This window comes from Pseudophryne corroboree, unplaced genomic scaffold (assembly GCF_028390025.1).
Source record: "Pseudophryne corroboree isolate aPseCor3 unplaced genomic scaffold, aPseCor3.hap2 scaffold_237, whole genome shotgun sequence".
Lineage (NCBI taxonomy): Eukaryota > Metazoa > Chordata > Amphibia > Anura > Myobatrachidae > Pseudophryne > Pseudophryne corroboree.
Genome location: NW_026969024.1, coordinates 863,302 through 883,370, shown reverse-complemented (window position 1 = coordinate 883,370; position 20,069 = coordinate 863,302). Strand labels below are relative to the sequence as shown.

The window sequence follows — 20,069 nt, the reverse complement described above, 5'->3', positions numbered from 1 at the left end:
AGGCAGCACAAGGGAACTCTCGAAAGAAGAACAAGGCTAGAGGAAAATCTGAGACAAAGAAATCTGACTTTTACCAGAGCTGACCAGAGGAAAGCACAAACACAGTCCCCCACTACCACAAATAATGCAGTCAAGTTTCCCACATTTGGGGAAATCACAGGGGTCAGCATACCCAAAATGCAATGAATGAACCTCACCCTGGGAGAACAATCTTCATGACCATGGTATCTCCTATGCAAAATAAGTATGATTTGGAATAGGGCTGGGGAGGGCCGCTGCTCATGCACATCTTTGTCAAGTAAAGGAGATTCAACTGAGGCAGCACAAGGGAACTCTCATCTGGGGACAACAACTGCAGGGAGAACACATATTTTCAGATGAACATGGGAGGGCAGAAGGCTGCCTAATACTGAAGCACCCCCAAACAACAAACCAAATGCAACAACTAGTGCAAGCATTCCTGGGGGAAGTTCTGCAGAAGACGGATTTGCATACGGTGATGTCATCCAAGCAGTGGGTCAAAGTTGGCTTCAACCCTCATCTGCATATGAAAAGAGAAAATGGGCGTGCAGGGCATGGCGGCCTTTTGCGGTGCTTGGATGACCCCTAGTTCGCATTAAACACCTCCACCCTCCTTTGGTGTGGGGCTCATGTTGGCCATGCCCCATCCCCTGAAGCATTCAAGCTGATTTCTTGCAGCAGCTGGGCACTGTAACAGCTCCAGAGCTGCTCTGTAAGGCAAGTAAAAGGGTGTGGGCCCTGCAGCACTTCCTGTAGTTTGCATTGTGCATTGGAAGGCACAAAGTAAGCAGACTGGAGGAGAAGTCAGGATAGTGCACAAGGGTATAGAAGGGAGCGGCTGAAGAAAAGAGAAGTGGAAACAGACAGCAAACTAGGCTGGAGAGAGACCTGAGACAAAGAGATCTGAATTATACGAGAGCCGACCAGGGGAAACACAAATTATGCAGTCAAGTTTCCCACATTTGGGGAAATCGCAGGGGCAGCACACCCAGAGTGCAATGGGTGAGCCTTGCCCTGGGAGAAGCACCTTCATGTTAGCATAAAAATAAAGCCAGAAAATGAAGAGCTGTTTAATCAGTCAATTGGATTTTTTTGCCAGCATATTTCTTTTTTCTCTGCAACCCACTGCTAAATTGTGCTTCCTAGCTGTTTTTATAAAATCACTGAATCAAATCTAACTCTGATTACATCAGAGAAGGCCAGGTACCCTACACCATAACAGGGGTTTTCGAAATTTTGACTTGTCTACTTAAATATCACCAAAATCTGATCACAAGGTCAATTACGTCCCTGGGTGGGATTGAACCACCAACCTTTTGATTAATAGCTGAACACACTAACCGATTGCGCCACAGAGACACTTTGCAAAAAGTACATACTGACAAAGACTAATAAGCATTCATCTAGAACGTTTCCTAGAAAAACTTTAAAAAGTCAATAATCTGGAGAGTTTTTGTAAGATGTTTCTTCCAGCAACCAATGAAGAAACACATTGGTACTTTCGCATGATGAGTGAGTGCTTCAGGATCTCTTGCACTTACATGTGCAGCAGAGTACTGCACTGGAAGCATGCTGGGCCCATAACCCAGAGGTAGGCAGATTGAAACTATCCTTTGCTATATGCATTTTTTTTTTGTTCATTAAAGTAATCCAAAACTGGGATTGATATTTTAGCTTTTATTTTTACTTAAAGTACAATAACTTTTACCATTTTAATTTTTTTTAATAGTATATTGACAGTATTGTTTTCTTTCAAAAATCCAATTAATTTTCTTTACCCGATTATTAAAATGGTAATTGACAAAAACAAACTACATTGTCACCAGAAGAGCAATACAAAATGTACAAGTGATATATTAAAATCATCTTTTCAGCTTGAATTTCAATGATGCATTGGGGCAACGATTTTGTGAGAAACATCTTCACCCTTAAATAAAGATTTTCTTAATTCCTTACCTGTGTGCTAATTAGATATCACCTTGTTTTCACATTAAACAGACTTCCACATGAGAAAGCAGCAAGGATGCAGTGGCGTTAATGTTTCCTGGTGTCAACCTGTATTATTTCAGTAGATATTGAAATGAGGATGCATCTTGCTGCCTTTCCAATGAAGCAAGTTTAATTTAGTAATAGGTGAAAAACCATCACTACAAATATGTTAATCAGATACTTGGCTTTGTGGACACTTTTCAGAGAACAAATTAGTTAGCATAAAAATAAAGCCAGAAAATGAAGAGCTGTTTAATCATTCAATTGGATTTTTCTGCCAGCATATTTCTTTTTCTCTGCAACCCACTGCTAAATTGTGCTTCCTAGCTGTTTTTATAACATCACTGAATCAAATCTAACTCTGATTACATCAGAGAAGGCCAGGTACCCTACACCATAACAGGGGGTTTGAAATTTTGACTTGTCTACTTAAAGATCACCAAAATCTGATAACAAGGTCAATTAAGTCCCTGGGTGGGATTGAACCACCAACCTTTTGGTTAATAGCCTTACACACTAACTGATTGCGCCACCACGACACTTTGCAAAAGTACATACTGACAAAGGCTAATAAGCATTCATCTAGAACGATTCCTAGAAACATTTTAAAAAGTCAATAATGTGGAGAGTTTTTGTATGATGTTTCTTCCATCAACCAATGAAGAAACACATTGGTACTTTCCCATGATGAGTGAGTGCTTCAGGATCTCTTGCACTTACATGTGCAGCAGAGTACTGTAATGGAAGCATGCTGGGTCCATAACCCAGAGGTAGGCAGATTGAAACTATCCTCTGCTATATGCATTTTTTTTTGTTAATTAAAGTAATCCAAAACTGGGATTGATATTTTTGCTCTTTTATTTTTACTTAAAGTACAATAACTTTTACCATTTTAATTTGTTTTAATAGTATATTGACAGTATTGTTTTCTTTCAAAAATCCAATTAATTTTCTTTACCCGATTATTAAAATGGTTATTGACAAAAGCAAACTACATTGTCACCAGAAGAGCAATACAAAATGTACAAGTGATATATTAAAATCATCTTTCCAGCTTGAATTTCAATGATGCATTGGGGCAACGATTTTGTGAGAAACATCTTCACCCTTAAATAAAGATTTTCTTAATTCCTTACCTGTGTGCTAATTAGATATCACCTTGTTTTCACATTAAACAGACTTCCACATGAGAAAGCAGCAAGGATGCAGTGGCGTTAATGTTTCCTGGTGTCAACCTGTATTATTTCAGTAGATATTGAAATGAGGATGCATCTTGCTGCCTTTCCAATGAAGCAAGTTTAATTTAGTAATAGGTGAAAAACCATCCCTACAAAGATGTTAATCAGATACTTGGCTTTGTGGACACTTTTCAGAGAACAAATTTGTTAGCATAAAAATAAAGCCAGAAAATGAAGAGCTGTTTAATCAGTCAATTGGATTTTTTTGCCAGCATATTTCTTTTTCTCTGCAACCCACTGCTAAATTGTGCTTCCTAGCTGTTTTTATAAAATCACTGAATCAAATCTAACTCTGATTACATCAGAGAAGGCCAGGTACCCTACACCATAACAGGGGTTTTCGAAATTTTGACTTGTCTACTTAAATATCACCAAAATCTGATCACAAGGTCAATTACATCCCTGGGTGGGATTGAACCACCAACCTTTTGATTAATAGCTGAACACACTAACCGATTGCGCCACAGAGACACTTCGCAAAAAGTACATACTGACAAAGACTAATAAGCATTCATCTAGAACGTTTCCTAGAAAAACTTTAAAAAGTCAATAATCTGGAGAGTTTTTGTAAGATGTTTCTTCCAGCAACCAATGAAGAAACACATTGGTACTTTCGCATGATGAGTGAGTGCTTCAGGATCTCTTGCACTTACATGTGCAGCAGAGTACTGCACTGGAAGCATGCTGGGCCCATAACCCAGAGGTAGGCAGATTGAAACTATCCTTTGCTATATGCATTTTTTTTTTGTTCATTAAAGTAATCCAAAACTGGGATTGATATTTTAGCTTTTATTTTTACTTAAAGTACAATAACTTTTACCATTTTAATTTGTTTTAATAGTATATTGACAGTATTGTTTTCTTTCAAAAATCCAATTAATTTTCTTTACCCGATTATTAAAATGGTAATTGACAAAAACAAACTACATTGTCACCAGAAGAGCAATACAAAATGTACAAGTGATATATTAAAATCATCTTTCCAGCTTGAATTTCAATGATGCATTGGGGCAACGATTTTGTGAGAAACATCTTCACCCTTAAATAAAGATTTTCTTAATTCCTTACCTGTGTGCTAATTAGATATCACCTTGTTTTCACATTAAACAGACTTCCACATGAGAAAGCAGCAAGGATGCAGTGGCGTTAATGTTTCCTGGTGTCAACCTGTATTATTTCAGTAGATATTGAAATGAGGATGCATCTTGCTGCCTTTCCAATGAAGCAAGTTTAATTTAGTAATAGGTGAAAAACCATCCCTACAAAGATGTTAATCAGATACTTGGCTTTGTGGACACTTTTCAGAGAACAAATTTGTTAGCATAAAAATAAAGCCAGAAAATGAAGAGCTGTTTAATCAGTCAATTGGATTTTTTTGCCAGCATATTTCTTTTTCTCTGCAACCCACTGCTAAATTGTGCTTCCTAGCTGTTTTTATAAAATCACTGAATCAAATCTAACTCTGATTACATCAGAGAAGGCCAGGTACCCTACACCATAACAGGGGTTTTCGAAATTTTGACTTGTCTACTTAAATATCACCAAAATCTGATCACAAGGTCAATTACGTCCCTGGGTGGGATTGAACCACCAACCTTTTGATTAATAGCTGAACACACTAACCGATTGCGCCACAGAGACACTTTGCAAAAAGTACATACTGACAAAGACTAATAAGCATTCATCTAGAGCGTTTCCTAGAAAAACTTTAAAAAGTCAATAATCTGGAGAGTTTTTGTAAAATGTTTCTTCCAGCAACCAATGAAGAAACACATTGGTACTTTCGCATGATGAGTGAGTGCTTCAGGATCTCTTGCACTTACATGTGCAGCAGAGTACTGCACTGGAAGCATGCTGGGCCCATAACCCAGAGGTAGGCAGATTGAAACTATCCTTTGCTATATGCATTTTTTTTTTGTTCATTAAAGTAATCCAAAACTGGGATTGATATTTTAGCTTTTATTTTTACTTAAAGTACAATAACTTTTACCATTTTAATTTGTTTTAATAGTATATTGACAGTATTGTTTTCTTTCAAAAATCCAATTAATTTTCTTTACCCGATTATTAAAATGGTAATTGACAAAAACAAACTACATTGTCACCAGAAGAGCAATACAAAATGTACAAGTGATATATTAAAATCATCTTTCCAGCTTGAATTTCAATGATGCATTGGGGCAACGATTTTGTGAGAAACATCTTCACCCTTAAATAAAGATTTTCTTAATTCCTTACCTGTGTGCTAATTAGATATCACCTTGTTTTCACATTAAACAGACTTCCACATGAGAAAGCAGCAAGGATGCAGTGGCGTTAATGTTTCCTGGTGTCAACCTGTATTATTTCAGTAGATATTGAAATGAGGATGCATCTTGCTGCCTTTCCAATGAAGCAAGTTTAATTTAGTAATAGGTGAAAAACCATCACTACAAATATGTTAATCAGATACTTGGCTTTGTGGACACTTTTCAGAGAACAAATTAGTTAGCATAAAAATAAAGCCAGAAAATGAAGAGCTGTTTAATCACTCAATTGGATTTTTCTGCCAGCATATTTCTTTTTCTCTGCAACCCACTGCTAAATTGTGCTTCCTAGCTGTTTTTATAAAATCACTGAATCAAATCTAACTCTGATTACATCAGAGAAGGCCAGGTACCCTACACCATAACAGGGGGTTTGAAATTTTGACTTGTCTACTTAAAGATCACCAAAATCTGATAACAAGGTCAATTAAGTCCCTGGGTGGGATTGAACCACCAACCTTTTGGTTAATAGCCTTACACACTAACTGATTGCGCCACAGCGACACTTTGCAAAACTATATACTGACAAAGGCTAATAAGCATTCATCTAGAACGATTCCTAGAAACATTTTAAAAAGTCAATAATGTGGAGAGTTTTTGTAAGATGTTTCTTCCATCAACCAATGAAGAAACACATTGGTACTTTCCCATGATGAGTGAGTGCTTCAGGATCTCTTGCACTTACATGTGCAGCAGAGTACTGTAATGGAAGCATGCTGGGTCCATAACCCAGAGGTAGGCAGATTGAAACTATCCTCTGCTATATGCATTTTTTTTGTTAATTAAAGTAATCCAAAACTGGGATTGATATTTTTGCTCTTTTATTTTTACTTAAAGTACAATAACTTTTACCATTTTAATTTGTTTTAATAGTATATTGACAGTATTGTTTTCTTTCAAAAATCCAATTAATTTTCTTTACCCGATTATTAAAATGGTAATTGACAAAAACAAACTACATTGTCACCAGAAGAGCAATACAAAATGTACAAGTGATATATTAAAATCATCTTTCCAGCTTGAATTTCAATGATGCATTGGGGCAACGATTTTGTGAGAAACATCTTCACCCTTAAATAAAGATTTTCTTAATTCCTTACCTGTGTGCTAATTAGATATCACCTTGTTTTCACATTAAACAGACTTCCACATGAGAAAACAGCAAAGATGCAGTGGCGTTAATGTTTCCTGGTGTCAACCTGTATTATTTCCGTAGATATTGAAATGAGGATGCATCTTGCTGCCTTTCCAATGAAGCAAGTTTAATTTAGTAATAGGTGAAAAACCATCCCTACAAAGATGTTAATCAGATACTTGGCTTTGTGGACACTTTTCAGAGAACAAATTTGTTATCATAAAAATAAAGCCAGAAAATGAAGAGCTGTTTAATCACTCAATTGGATTTTTCTGCCAGCATTTTTCTTTTTCTCTGCAACCCACTGCTAAATTGTGCTTCCTAGCTGATTTTTTATAAAATCACTTAATCAAATCTAACTCTGATTACATCAGAGAAGGCCAGGTACCCTACACCATAAGAGGGGGTTTGCAATTTTGACTTGTCTACTTAAATATCACCAAAATCTGATCACAAGGTCAATTACGTCCCTAGGTGGGATTGAACCACCAACCTTTTGACTAATAGCTGAACACACTAACCGATTGCGCCACAGAGACACTTTGCAAAAAGTCCATACTGACAAAGACTAATAAGCATTCATCTAGAACGTTTCCTAGAAAAACTTTAAAAAGTCATTAATCTGGAGAGTTTTTGTAAGATGTTTCTTCCAGCAACCAATGAAGAAACACATTGGTACTTTCCCATGATGAGTGAGTGCTTCAGGATCTCTTGCACTTACATGTGCAGCAGAGTACTGTAATGGAAGCATGCTGGGTCCATAACCCAGAGGTAGGCAGATTGAAACTATCCTCTGCTATATGCATTTTTTTTTTGTTAATTAAAGTAATCCAAAACTGGGATTGATATTTTTGCTCTTTTATTTTTACTTAAAGTACAATAACTTTGACCATTTTAATTTGTTTTAATAGTATATTGACAGTATTGTTTTCTTTCAAAAATCCAATTAATTTTCTTTACCCGATTATTAAAATGGTAATTGACAAAAGCAAACTACATTGTCACCAGAAGAGCAATACAAAATGTACAAGTGATATATTAAAATCATCTTTCCAGCTTGAATTTCAATGATGCATTGGGGCAACGATTTTGTGAGAAACATCTTCACCCTTAAATAAAGATTTTCTTAATTCCTTACCTGTGTGCTAATTAGATATCACCTTGTTTTCACATTAAACAGACTTCCACATGAGAAAGCAACAAGGATGCAGTGGCGTTAATGTTTCCTGGTGTCAACCTGTATTATTTCAGTAGATATTGAAATGAGGATGCATCTTGCTGCCTTTCCAATGAAGCAAGTTTAATTTAGTAATAGGTGAAAAACCATCCCTACAAAGATGTTAATCAGATACTTGGCTTTGTGGACACTTTTCAGAGAACAAATTTGTTAGCATAAAAATAAAGCCAGAAAATGAAGAGCTGTTTAATCAGTCAATTGGATTTTTTTGCCAGCATATTTCTTTTTCTCTGCAACCCACTGCTAAATTGTGCTTCCTAGCTGTTTCTATAAAATCACTGAATCAAATCTAACTCTGATTACATCAGAGAAGGCCAGGTACCCTACACCATAACAGGGGTTTTCGAAATTTTGACTTGTCTACTTAAATATCACCAAAATCTGATCACAAGGTCAATTACGTCCCTGGGTGGGATTGAACCACCAACCTTTTGATTAATAGCTGAACACACTAACCGATTGCGCCACAGAGACACTTTGCAAAAAGTACATACTGACAAAGACTAATAAGCATTCATCTAGAACGTTTCCTAGAAAAACTTTAAAAAGTCAATAATCTGGAGAGTTTTTGTAAGATGTTTCTTCCAGCAACCAATGAAGAAACACATTGGTACTTTCGCATGATGAGTGAGTGCTTCAGGATCTCTTGCACTTACATGTGCAGCAGAGTACTGCACTGGAAGCATGCTGGGCCCATAACCCAGAGGTAGGCAGATTGAAACTATCCTTTGCTATATGCATTTTTTTTGTTCATTAAAGTAATCCAAAACTGGGATTGATATTTTAGCTTTTATTTTTACTTAAAGTACAATAACTTTTACCATTTTAATTTTTTTTAATAGTATATTGACAGTATTGTTTTCTTTCAAAAATCCAATTAATTTTCTTTACCCGATTATTAAAATGGTAATTGACAAAAACAAACTACATTGTCACCAGAAGAGCAATACAAAATGTACAAGTGATATATTAAAATCATCTTTCCAGCTTGAATTTCAATGATGCATTGGGGCAACGATTTTGTGAGAAACATCTTCACCCTTAAATAAAGATTTTCTTAATTCCTTACCTGTGTGCTAATTAGATATCACCTTGTTTTCACATTAAACAGACTTCCACATGAGAAAGCAACAAGGATGCAGTGGCGTTAATGTTTCCTGGTGTCAACCTGTATTATTTCAGTAGATATTGAAATGAGGATGCATCTTGCTGCCTTTCCAATGAAGCAAGTTTAATTTAGTAATAGGTGAAAAACCATCACTACAAATATGTTAATCAGATACTTGGCTTTGTGGACACTTTTCAGAGAACAAATTAGTTAGCATAAAAATAAAGCCAGAAAATGAAGAGCTGTTTAATCACTCAATTGGATTTTTCTGCCAGCATATTTCTTTTTCTCTGCAACCCACTGCTAAATTGTGCTTCCTAGCTGTTTTTATAAAATCACTGAATCAAATCTAACTCTGATTACATCAGAGAAGGCCAGGTACCCTACACCATAAGAGGGGGTTTGCAATTTTGACTTGTCTACTTAAATATCACCAAAATCTGATCACAAGGTCAATTACGTCCCTGGGTGGGATTGAACCACCAACCTTTTGATTAATAGCTGAACACACTAACCGATTGCGCCACAGAGACACTTTGCAAAAAGTATATACTGACAAAGACTAATAAGCATTCATCTAGAACGTTTCCTAGAAAAACTTTAAAAAGTCAATAATCTGGAGAGTGTTTGTAAGATGTTTCTTCCAGCAACCAATGAAGAAACACATTGGTACTTTCGCATGATGAGTGAGTGCTTCAGGATCTCTTGCACTTACATGTGCAGCAGAGTACTGCAATGGAAGCATGCTGGGTCCATAACCCAGAGGTAGGCAGATTGAAACTATCCTTTGCTATATGCATTTTTTTTTGTTCATTAAAGTAATCCAAAACTGGGATTGATATTTTAGCTTTTATTTTTACTTAAAGTACAATAACTTTTACCATTTTAATTTGTTTTAATAGTATATTGACAGTATTGTTTTCTTTCAAAAATCCACTTAATTTTCTTTACCCTATTATTAAAATGGTAATTGACAAAAACAAACTACATTGTCACCAGAAGAGCAATACAAAATGTACAAGTGATATATTAAAATCATCTTTCCAGCTTGAATTTCAATGATGCATTGGGGCAACGATTTTGTGAGAAACATCTTCACCCTTAAATAAAGATTTTCTTAATTCCTTACCTGTGTGCTAATTAGATATCACCTTGTTTTCACATTAAACAGACTTCCACATGAGAAAGCAGCAAGGATGCAGTGGCGTTAATGTTTCCTGGTGTCAACCTGTATTATTTCAGTAGATATTGAAATGAGGATGCATCTTGCTGCCTTTCCAATGAAGCAAGTTTAATTTAGTAATAGGTGAAAAACCATCCCTACAAATATGTTAATCAGATACTTGGCTTTGTGGACACTTTTCAGAGAACAAATTAGTTAGCATAAAAATAAAGCCAGAAAATGAAGAGCTGTTTAATCACTCAATTGGATTTTTCTGCCAGCATTTTTCTTTTTCTCTGCAACCCACTGCTAAATTGTGCTTCCTAGCTGTTTTTATAAAATCACTGAATCAAATCTAACTCTGATTACATCAGAGAAGGCCAGGTACCCTACACCATAACAGGGGGTTTGAAATTTTGACTTGTCTACTTAAAGATCACCAAAATCTGATAACAAGGTCATTTAAGTCCCTGGGTGGGATTGAACCACCAACCTTTTGGTTAATAGCCTTACACACTAACTGATTGCGCCACCGCGACACTTTGCAAAAGTACATACTGACAAAGGCTAATAAGCATTCATCTAGAACGATTCCTAGAAACATTTTAAAAAGTCAATAATGTGGAGAGTTTTTGTATGATGTTTCTTCCATCAACCAATGAAGAAACACATTGGTACTTTCCCATGATGAGTGAGTGCTTCAGGATCTCTTGCACTTACATGTGCAGCAGAGTACTGTAATGGAAGCATGCTGGGTCCATAACCCAGAGGTAGGCAGATTGAAACTATCCTCTGCTATATGCATTTTTTTTTTGTTAATTAAAGTAATCCAAAACTGGGATTGATATTTTTGCTCTTTTATTTTTACTTAAAGTACAATAACTTTTACCATTTTAATTTGTTTTAATAGTATATTGACAGTATTGTTTTCTTTCAAAAATCCAATTAATTTTCTTTACCCGATTATTAAAATGGTAATTGACAAAAACAAACTACATTGTCACCAGAAGAGCAATACAAAATGTACAAGTGATATATTAAAATCATCTTTCCAGCTTGAATTTCAATGATGCATTGGGGCAACGATTTTGTGAGAAACATCTTCACCCTTAAATAAAGATTTTCTTAATTCCTTACCTGTGTGCTAATTAGATATCACCTTGTTTTCACATTAAACAGACTTCCACATGAGAAAGCAGCAAGGATGCAGTGGCGTTAATGTTTCCTGGTGTCAACCTGTATTATTTCAGTAGATATTGAAATGAGGATGCATCTTGCTGCCTTTCCAATGAAGCAAGTTTAATTTAGTAATAGGTGAAAAACCATCCCTACAAAGATGTTAATCAGATACTTGGCTTTGTGGACACTTTTCAGAGAACAAATTTGTTAGCATAAAAATAAAGCCAGAAAATGAAGAGCTGTTTAATCAGTCAATTGGATTTTTTTGCCAGCATATTTCTTTTTCTCTGCAACCCACTGCTAAATTGTGCTTCCTAGCTGTTTTTATAAAATCACTGAATCAAATCTAACTCTGATTACATCAGAGAAGGCCAGGTACCCTACACCATAACAGGGGTTTTCGAAATTTTGACTTGTCTACTTAAATATCACCAAAATCTGATCACAAGGTCAATTACGTCCCTGGGTGGGATTGAACCACCAACCTTTTGATTAATAGCTGAACACACTAACCGATTGCGCCACAGAGACACTTTGCAAAAAGTACATACTGACAAAGACTAATAAGCATTCATCTAGAACGTTTCCTAGAAAAACTTTAAAAAGTCAATAATCTGGAGAGTTTTTGTAAGATGTTTCTTCCAGCAACCAATGAAGAAACACATTGGTACTTTCGCATGATGAGTGAGTGCTTCAGGATCTCTTGCACTTACATGTGCAGCAGAGTACTGCACTGGTAGCATGCTGGGCCCATAACCCAGAGGTAGGCAGATTGAAACTATCCTTTGCTCTATGCATTTTTTTTTTGTTCATTAAAGTAATCCAAAACTGGGATTGATATTTTAGCTTTTATTTTTACTTAAAGTACAATAACTTTTACCATTTTAATTTGTTTTAATAGTATATTGACAGTATTGTTTTCTTTCAAAAATCCAATTAATTTTCTTTACCCGATTATTAAAATGGTAATTGACAAAAACAAACTACATTGTCACCAGAAGAGCAATACAAAATGTACAAGTGATATATTAAAATCATCTTTCCAGCTTGAATTTCAATGATGCATTGGGGCAACGATTTTGTGAGAAACATCTTCACCCTTAAATAAAGATTTTCTTAATTCCTTACCTGTGTGCTAATTAGATATCACCTTGTTTTCACATTAAACAGACTTCCACATGAGAAAGCAGCAAGGATGCAGTGGCGTTAATGTTTCCTGGTGTCAACCTGTATTATTTCAGTAGATATTGAAATGAGGATGCATCTTGCTGCCTTTCCAATGAAGCAAGTTTAATTTAGTAATAGGTGAAAAACCATCACTACAAATATGTTAATCAGATACTTGGCTTTGTGGACACTTTTCAGAGAACAAATTAGTTAGCATAAAAATAAAGCCAGAAAATGAAGAGCTGTTTAATTACTCAATTGGATTTTTCTGCCAGCATATTTCTTTTTCTCTGCAACCCACTGCTAAATTGTGCTTCCTAGCTGTTTTTATAAAATCACTGAATCAAATCTAACTCTGATTACATCAGAGAAGGCCAGGTACCCTACACCATAACAGGGGGTTTGAAATTTTGACTTGTCTACTTAAAGATCACCAAAATCTGATAACAAGGTCAATTAAGTCCCTGGGTGGGATTGAACCACCAACCTTTTGGTTAATAGCCTTACACACTAACTGATTGCGCCACAGCGACACTTTGCAAAACTATATACTGACAAAGGCTAATAAGCATTCATCTAGAACGATTCCTAGAAACATTTTAAAAAGTCAATAATGTGGAGAGTTTTTGTAAGATGTTTCTTCCATCAACCAATGAAGAAACACATTGGTACTTTCCCATGATGAGTGAGTGCTTCAGGATCTCTTGCACTTACATGTGCAGCAGAGTACTGTAATGGAAGCATGCTGGGTCCATAACCCAGAGGTAGGCAGATTGAAACTATCCTCTGCTATATGCATTTTTTTTGTTAATTAAAGTAATCCAAAACTGGGATTGATATTTTTGCTCTTTTATTTTTACTTAAAGTACAATAACTTTTACCATTTTAATTTGTTTTAATAGTATATTGACAGTATTGTTTTCTTTCAAAAATCCAATTAATTTTCTTTACCCGATTATTAAAATGGTAATTGACAAAAACAAACTACATTGTCACCAGAAGAGCAATACAAAATGTACAAGTGATATATTAAAATCATCTTTCCAGCTTGAATTTCAATGATGCATTGGGGCAACGATTTTGTGAGAAACATCTTCACCCTTAAATAAAGATTTTCTTAATTCCTTACCTGTGTGCTAATTAGATATCACCTTGTTTTCACATTAAACAGACTTCCACATGAGAAAACAGCAAAGATGCAGTGGCGTTAATGTTTCCTGGTGTCAACCTGTATTATTTCAGTAGATATTGAAATGAGGATGCATCTTGCTGCCTTTCCAATGAAGCAAGTTTAATTTAGTAATAGGTGAAAAACCATCACTACAAATATGTTAATCAGATACTTGGCTTTGTGGACACTTTTCAGAGAACAAATTAGTTAGCATAAAAATAAAGCCAGAAAATGAAGAGCTGTTTAATCACTCAATTGGATTTTTCTGCCAGCATATTTCTTTTTCTCTGCAACCCACTGCTAAATTGTGCTTCCTAGCTGTTTTTATAAAATCACTGAATCAAATCTAACTCTGATTACATCAGAGAAGGCCAGGTACCCTACACCATAAGAGGGGGTTTGCAATTTTGACTTGTCTACTTAAACATCACCAAAATCTGATCACAAGGTCAATTACGTCCCTGGGTGGGATTGAACCACCAACCTTTTGATTAATAGCTGAACACACTAACCGATTGCGCCACAGAGACACTTTGCAAAAAGTATATACTGACAAAGACTAATAAGCATTCATCTAGAACGTTTCCTAGAAAAACTTTAAAAAGTCAATAATCTGGAGAGTGTTTGTAAGATGTTTCTTCCAGCAACCAATGAAGAAACACATTGGTACTTTCCCATGATGAGTGAGTGCTTCAGGATCTCTTGCACTTACATGTGCAGCAGAGTACTGCAATGGAAGCATGCTGGGTCCATAACCCAGAGGTAGGCAGATTGAAACTATCCTTTGCTATATGCATTTTTTTTTGTTCATTAAAGTAATCCAAAACTGGGATTGATATTTTAGCTTTTATTTTTACTTAAAGTACAATAACTTTTACCATTTTAATTTGTTTTAATAGTATATTGACAGTATTGTTTTCTTTCAAAAATCCACTTAATTTTCTTTACCCTATTATTAAAATGGTAATTGACAAAAACAAACTACATTGTCACCAGAAGAGCAATACAAAATGTACAAGTGATATATTAAAATCATCTTTCCAGCTTGAATTTCAATGATGCATTGGGGCAACGATTTTGTGAGAAACATCTTCACCCTTAAATAAAGATTTTCTTAATTCCTTACCTGTGTGCTAATTAGATATCACCTTGTTTTCACATTAAACAGACTTCCACATGAGAAAGCAGCAAGGATGCAGTGGCGTTAATGTTTCCTGGTGTCAACCTGTATTATTTCAGTAGATATTGAAATGAGGATGCATCTTGCTGCCTTTCCAATGAAGCAAGTTTAATTTAGTAATAGGTGAAAAACCATCCCTACAAATATGTTAATCAGATACTTGGCTTTGTGGACACTTTTCAGAGAACAAATTAGTTAGCATAAAAATAAAGCCAGAAAATGAAGAGCTGTTTAATCACTCAATTGGATTTTTCTGCCAGCATTTTTCTTTTTCTCTGCAACCCACTGCTAAATTGTGCTTCCTAGCTGTTTTTATAAAATCACTGAATCAAATCTAACTCTGATTACATCAGAGAAGGCCAGGTACCCTACACCATAACAGGGGGTTTGAAATTTTGACTTGTCTACTTAAAGATCACCAAAATCTGATAACAAGGTCAATTAAGTCCCTGGGTGGGATTGAACCACCAACCTTTTGGTTAATAGCCTTACACACTAACTGATTGCGCCACCGCAACACTTTGCAAAAGTACATACTGACAAAGGCTAATAAGCATTCATCTAGAACGATTCCTAGAAACATTTTAAAAAGTCAATAATGTGGAGAGTTTTTGTATGATGTTTCTTCCATCAACCAATGAAGAAACACATTGGTACTTTCCCATGATGAGTGAGTGCTTCAGGATCTCTTGCACTTACATGTGCAGCAGAGTACTGTAATGGAAGCATGCTGGGTCCATAACCCAGAGGTAGGCAGATTGAAACTATCCTCTGCTATATGCATTTTTTTTTTGTTAATTAAAGTAATCCAAAACTGGGATTGATATTTTTGCTCTTTTATTTTTACTTAAAGTACAATAACTTTTACCATTTTAATTTGTTTTAATAGTATATTGACAGTATTGTTTTCTTTCAAAAATCCAATTAATTTTCTTTACCCGATTATTAAAATGGTAATTGACAAAACAAACTACATTGTCACCAGAAGAGCAATACAAAATGTACAAGTGATATATTAAAATCATCTTTCCAGCTTGAATTTCAATGATGCATTGGGGCAACGATTTTGTGAGAAACATCTTCACCCTTAAATAAAGATTTTCTTAATTCCTTACCTGTGTGCTAATTAGATATCACCTTGTTTTCACATTAAACAGACTTCCACATGAGAAAGCAGCAAGGATGCAGTGGCGTTAATGTTTCCTGGTGTCAACCTGTATTATTTCAGTAGATATTGAAATGAGGATGCATCTTGCTGCCTTTCCAATGAAGCAAGTTTAATTTAGTAATAGCTGAAAAACCATCCCTACAAAGATGTTAATCAGATACTTGGCTTTGTGGACACTTTTCAGAGAACAAATTTGTTAGCATAAAAATAAAGCCAGAAAATGAAGAGCTGTTTAATCACTCAATTGGATTTTTTTGCCAGCATATTTCTTTTTCTCTGCAACCCACTGCTAAATTGTGCTTCCTAGCTGTTTTTATAAAATCACTGAATCAAATCTAACTCTGATTACATCAAAGAAGGCCAGGTACCCTACACCATAACAGGGGTTTTCGAAATTTTGACTTGTCTACTTAAATATCACCAAAAACTGATCACAAGGTCAATTACGTCCCTGGGTGGGATTGAACCACCAACCTTTTGATTAATAGCTGAACACACTAACCGATTGCGCCACAGAGACACTTTGCAAAAAGTACATACTGACAAAGACTAATAAGCATTCATCTAGAACGTTTCCTAGAAAAACTTTAAAAAGTCAATAATCTGGAGAGTTTTTGTAAGATGTTTCTTCCAGCAACCAATGAAGAAACACATTGGTACTTTCGCATGATGAGTGAGTGCTTCAGGATCTCTTGCACTTACATGTGCAGCAGAGTACTGCACTGGAAGCATGCTGGGCCCATAACCCAGAGGTAGGCAGATTGAAACTATCCTTTGCTATATGCATTTTTTTTTTGTTCATTAAAGTAATCCAAAACTGGGATTGATATTTTAGCTTTTATTTTTACTTAAAGTACAATAACTTTTACCATTTTAATTTGTTTTAATAGTATATTGACAGTATTGTTTTCTTTCAAAAATCCAATTAATTTTCTTTACCCGATTATTAAAATGGTAATTGACAAAAACAAACTACATTGTCACCAGAAGAGCAATACAAAATGTACAAGTGATATATTAAAATCATCTTTCCAGCTTGAATTTCAATGATGCATTGGGGCAACGATTTTGTGAGAAACATCTTCACCCTTAAATAAAGATTTTCTTAATTCCTTACCTGTGTGCTAATTAGATATCACCTTGTTTTCACATTAAACAGACTTCCACATGAGAAAGCAGCAAGGATGCAGTGGCGTTAATGTTTCCTGGTGTCAACCTGTATTATTTCAGTAGATATTGAAATGAGGATGCATCTTGCTGCCTTTCCAATGAAGCAAGTTTAATTTAGTAATAGGTGAAAAACCATCACTACAAATATGTTAATCAGATACTTGGCTTTGTGGACACTTTTCAGAGAACAAATTAGTTAGCATAAAAATAAAGCCAGAAAATGAAGAGCTGTTTAATCACTCAATTGGATTTTTCTGCCAGCATATTTCTTTTTCTCTGCAACCCACTGCTAAATTGTGCTTCCTAGCTGTTTTTATAAAATCACTGAATCAAATCTAACTCTGATTACATCAGAGAAGGCCAGGTACCCTACACCATAACAGGGGGTTTGAAATTTTGACTTGTCTACTTAAAGATCACCAAAATCTGATAACAAGGTCAATTAAGTCCCTGGGTGGGATTGAACCACCAACCTTTTGGTTAATAGCCTTACACACTAACTGATTGCGCCACAGCGACACTTTGCAAAACTATATACTGACAAAGGCTAATAAGCATTCATCTAGAACGATTCCTAGAAACATTTTAAAAAGTCAATAATGTGGAGAGTTTTTGTAAGATGTTTCTTCCATCAACCAATGAAGAAACACATTGGTACTTTCCCATGATGAGTGAGTGCTTCAGGATCTCTTGCACTTACATGTGCAGCAGAGTACTGTAATGGAAGCATGCTGGGTCCATAACCCAGAGGTAGGCAGATTGAAACTATCCTCTGCTATATGCATTTTTTTTGTTAATTAAAGTAATCCAAAACTGGGATTGATATTTTTGCTCTTTTATTTTTACTTAAAGTACAATAACTTTTACCATTTTAATTTGTTTTAATAGTATATTGACAGTATTGTTTTCTTTCAAAAATCCAATTAATTTTCTTTACCCGATTATTAAAATGGTAATTGACAAAAACAAACTACATTGTCACCAGAAGAGCAATACAAAATGTACAAGTGATATATTAAAATCATCTTTCCAGCTTGAATTTCAATGATGCATTGGGGCAACGATTTTGTGAGAAACATCTTCACCCTTAAATAAAGATTTTCTTAATTCCTTACCTGTGTGCTAATTAGATATCACCTTGTTTTCACATTAAACAGACTTCCACATGAGAAAACAGCAAAGATGCAGTGGCGTTAATGTTTCCTGGTGTCAACCTGTATTATTTCCGTAGATATTGAAATGAGGATGCATCTTGCTGCCTTTCCAATGAAGCAAGTTTAATTTAGTAATAGGTGAAAAACCATCCCTACAAAGATGTTAATCAGATACTTGGCTTTGTGGACACTTTTCAGAGAACAAATTTGTTATCATAAAAATAAAGCCAGAAAATGAAGAGCTGTTTAATCACTCAATTGGATTTTTCTGCCAGCATTTTTCTTTTTCTCTGCAACCCACTGCTAAATTGTGCTTCCTAGCTGATTTTTTATAAAATCACTTAATCAAATCTAACTCTGATTACATCAGAGAAGGCCAGGTACCCTACACCATAAGAGGGGGTTTGCAATTTTGACTTGTCTACTTAAATATCACCAAAATCTGATCACAAGGTCAATTACGTCCCTGGGTGGGATTGAACCACCAACCTTTTGACTAATAGCTGAACACACTAACCGATTGCGCCACAGAGACACTTTGCAAAAAGTCTATACTGACAAAGACTAATAAGCATTCATCTAGAACGTTTCCTAGAAAAACTTTAAAAAGTCAATAATCTGGAGAGTTTTTGTAAGATGTTTCTTCCAGCAACCAATGAAGAAACACATTGGTACTTTCCCATGATGAGTGAGTGCTTCAGGATCTCTTGCACTTACATGTGCAGCAGAGTACTGTAATGGAAGCATGCTGGGTCCATAACCCAGAGGTAGGCAGATTGAAACTATCCTCTGCTATATGCATTTTTTTTTTGTTAATTAAAGTAATCCAAAACTGGGATTGATATTTTTGCTCTTTTATTTTTACTTAAAGTACAATAACTTTTACCATTTTAATTTGTTTTAATAGTATATTGACAGTATTGTTTTCTTTCAAAAATCCAATTAATTTTCTTTACCCGATTATTAAAATGGTAATTGACAAAAGCAAACTACATTGTCACCAGAAGAGCAATACAAAATGTACAAGTGATATATTAAAATCATCTTTCCAGCTTGAATTTCAATGATGCATTGGGGCAACGATTTTGTGAGAAACATCTTCACCCTTAAATAAAGATTTTCTTAATTCCTTACCTGTGTGCTAATTAGATATCACCTTGTTTTCACATTAAACAGACTTCCACATGAGAAAGCAGCAAGGATGCAGTGGCGTTAATGTTTCCTGGTGTCAACCTGTATTATTTCAGTAGATATTGAAATGAGGATGCATCTTGCTGCCTTTCCAATGAAGCAAGTTTAATTTAGTAATAGGTGAAAAACCATCCCTACAAAGATGTTAATCAGATACTTGGCTTTGTGGACACTTTTCAGAGAACAAATTTGTTAGCATAAAAATAAAGCCAGAAAATGAAGAGCTGTTTAATCAGTCAATTGGATTTTTTTGCCAGCATATTTCTTTTTCTCTGCAACCCACTGCTAAATTGTGCTTCCTAGCTGTTTTTATAAAATCACTGAATCAAATCTAACTCTGATTACATCAGAGAAGGCCAGGTACCCTACACCATAACAGGGGTTTTCGAAATTTTGACTTGTCTACTTAAATATCACCAAAATCTGATCACAAGGTCAATTACGTCCCTGGGTGGGATTGAACCACCAACCTTTTGATTAATAGCTGAACACA

The 20,069-nt window shown here is 35.3% G+C and overlaps 1 non-coding gene across 1 annotated transcript; it reads right to left on the bottom strand.

The window, feature by feature from the left end:
* Positions 1-84: 84 nt before the first annotated feature.
* On the bottom strand, positions 85-248 carry LOC135010967 (U1 spliceosomal RNA). Its single transcript, XR_010210233.1, has one exon. It is a non-coding gene; the product is annotated as a U1 spliceosomal RNA (small nuclear RNA).
* Positions 249-20,069: the final 19,821 nt, after the last annotated feature.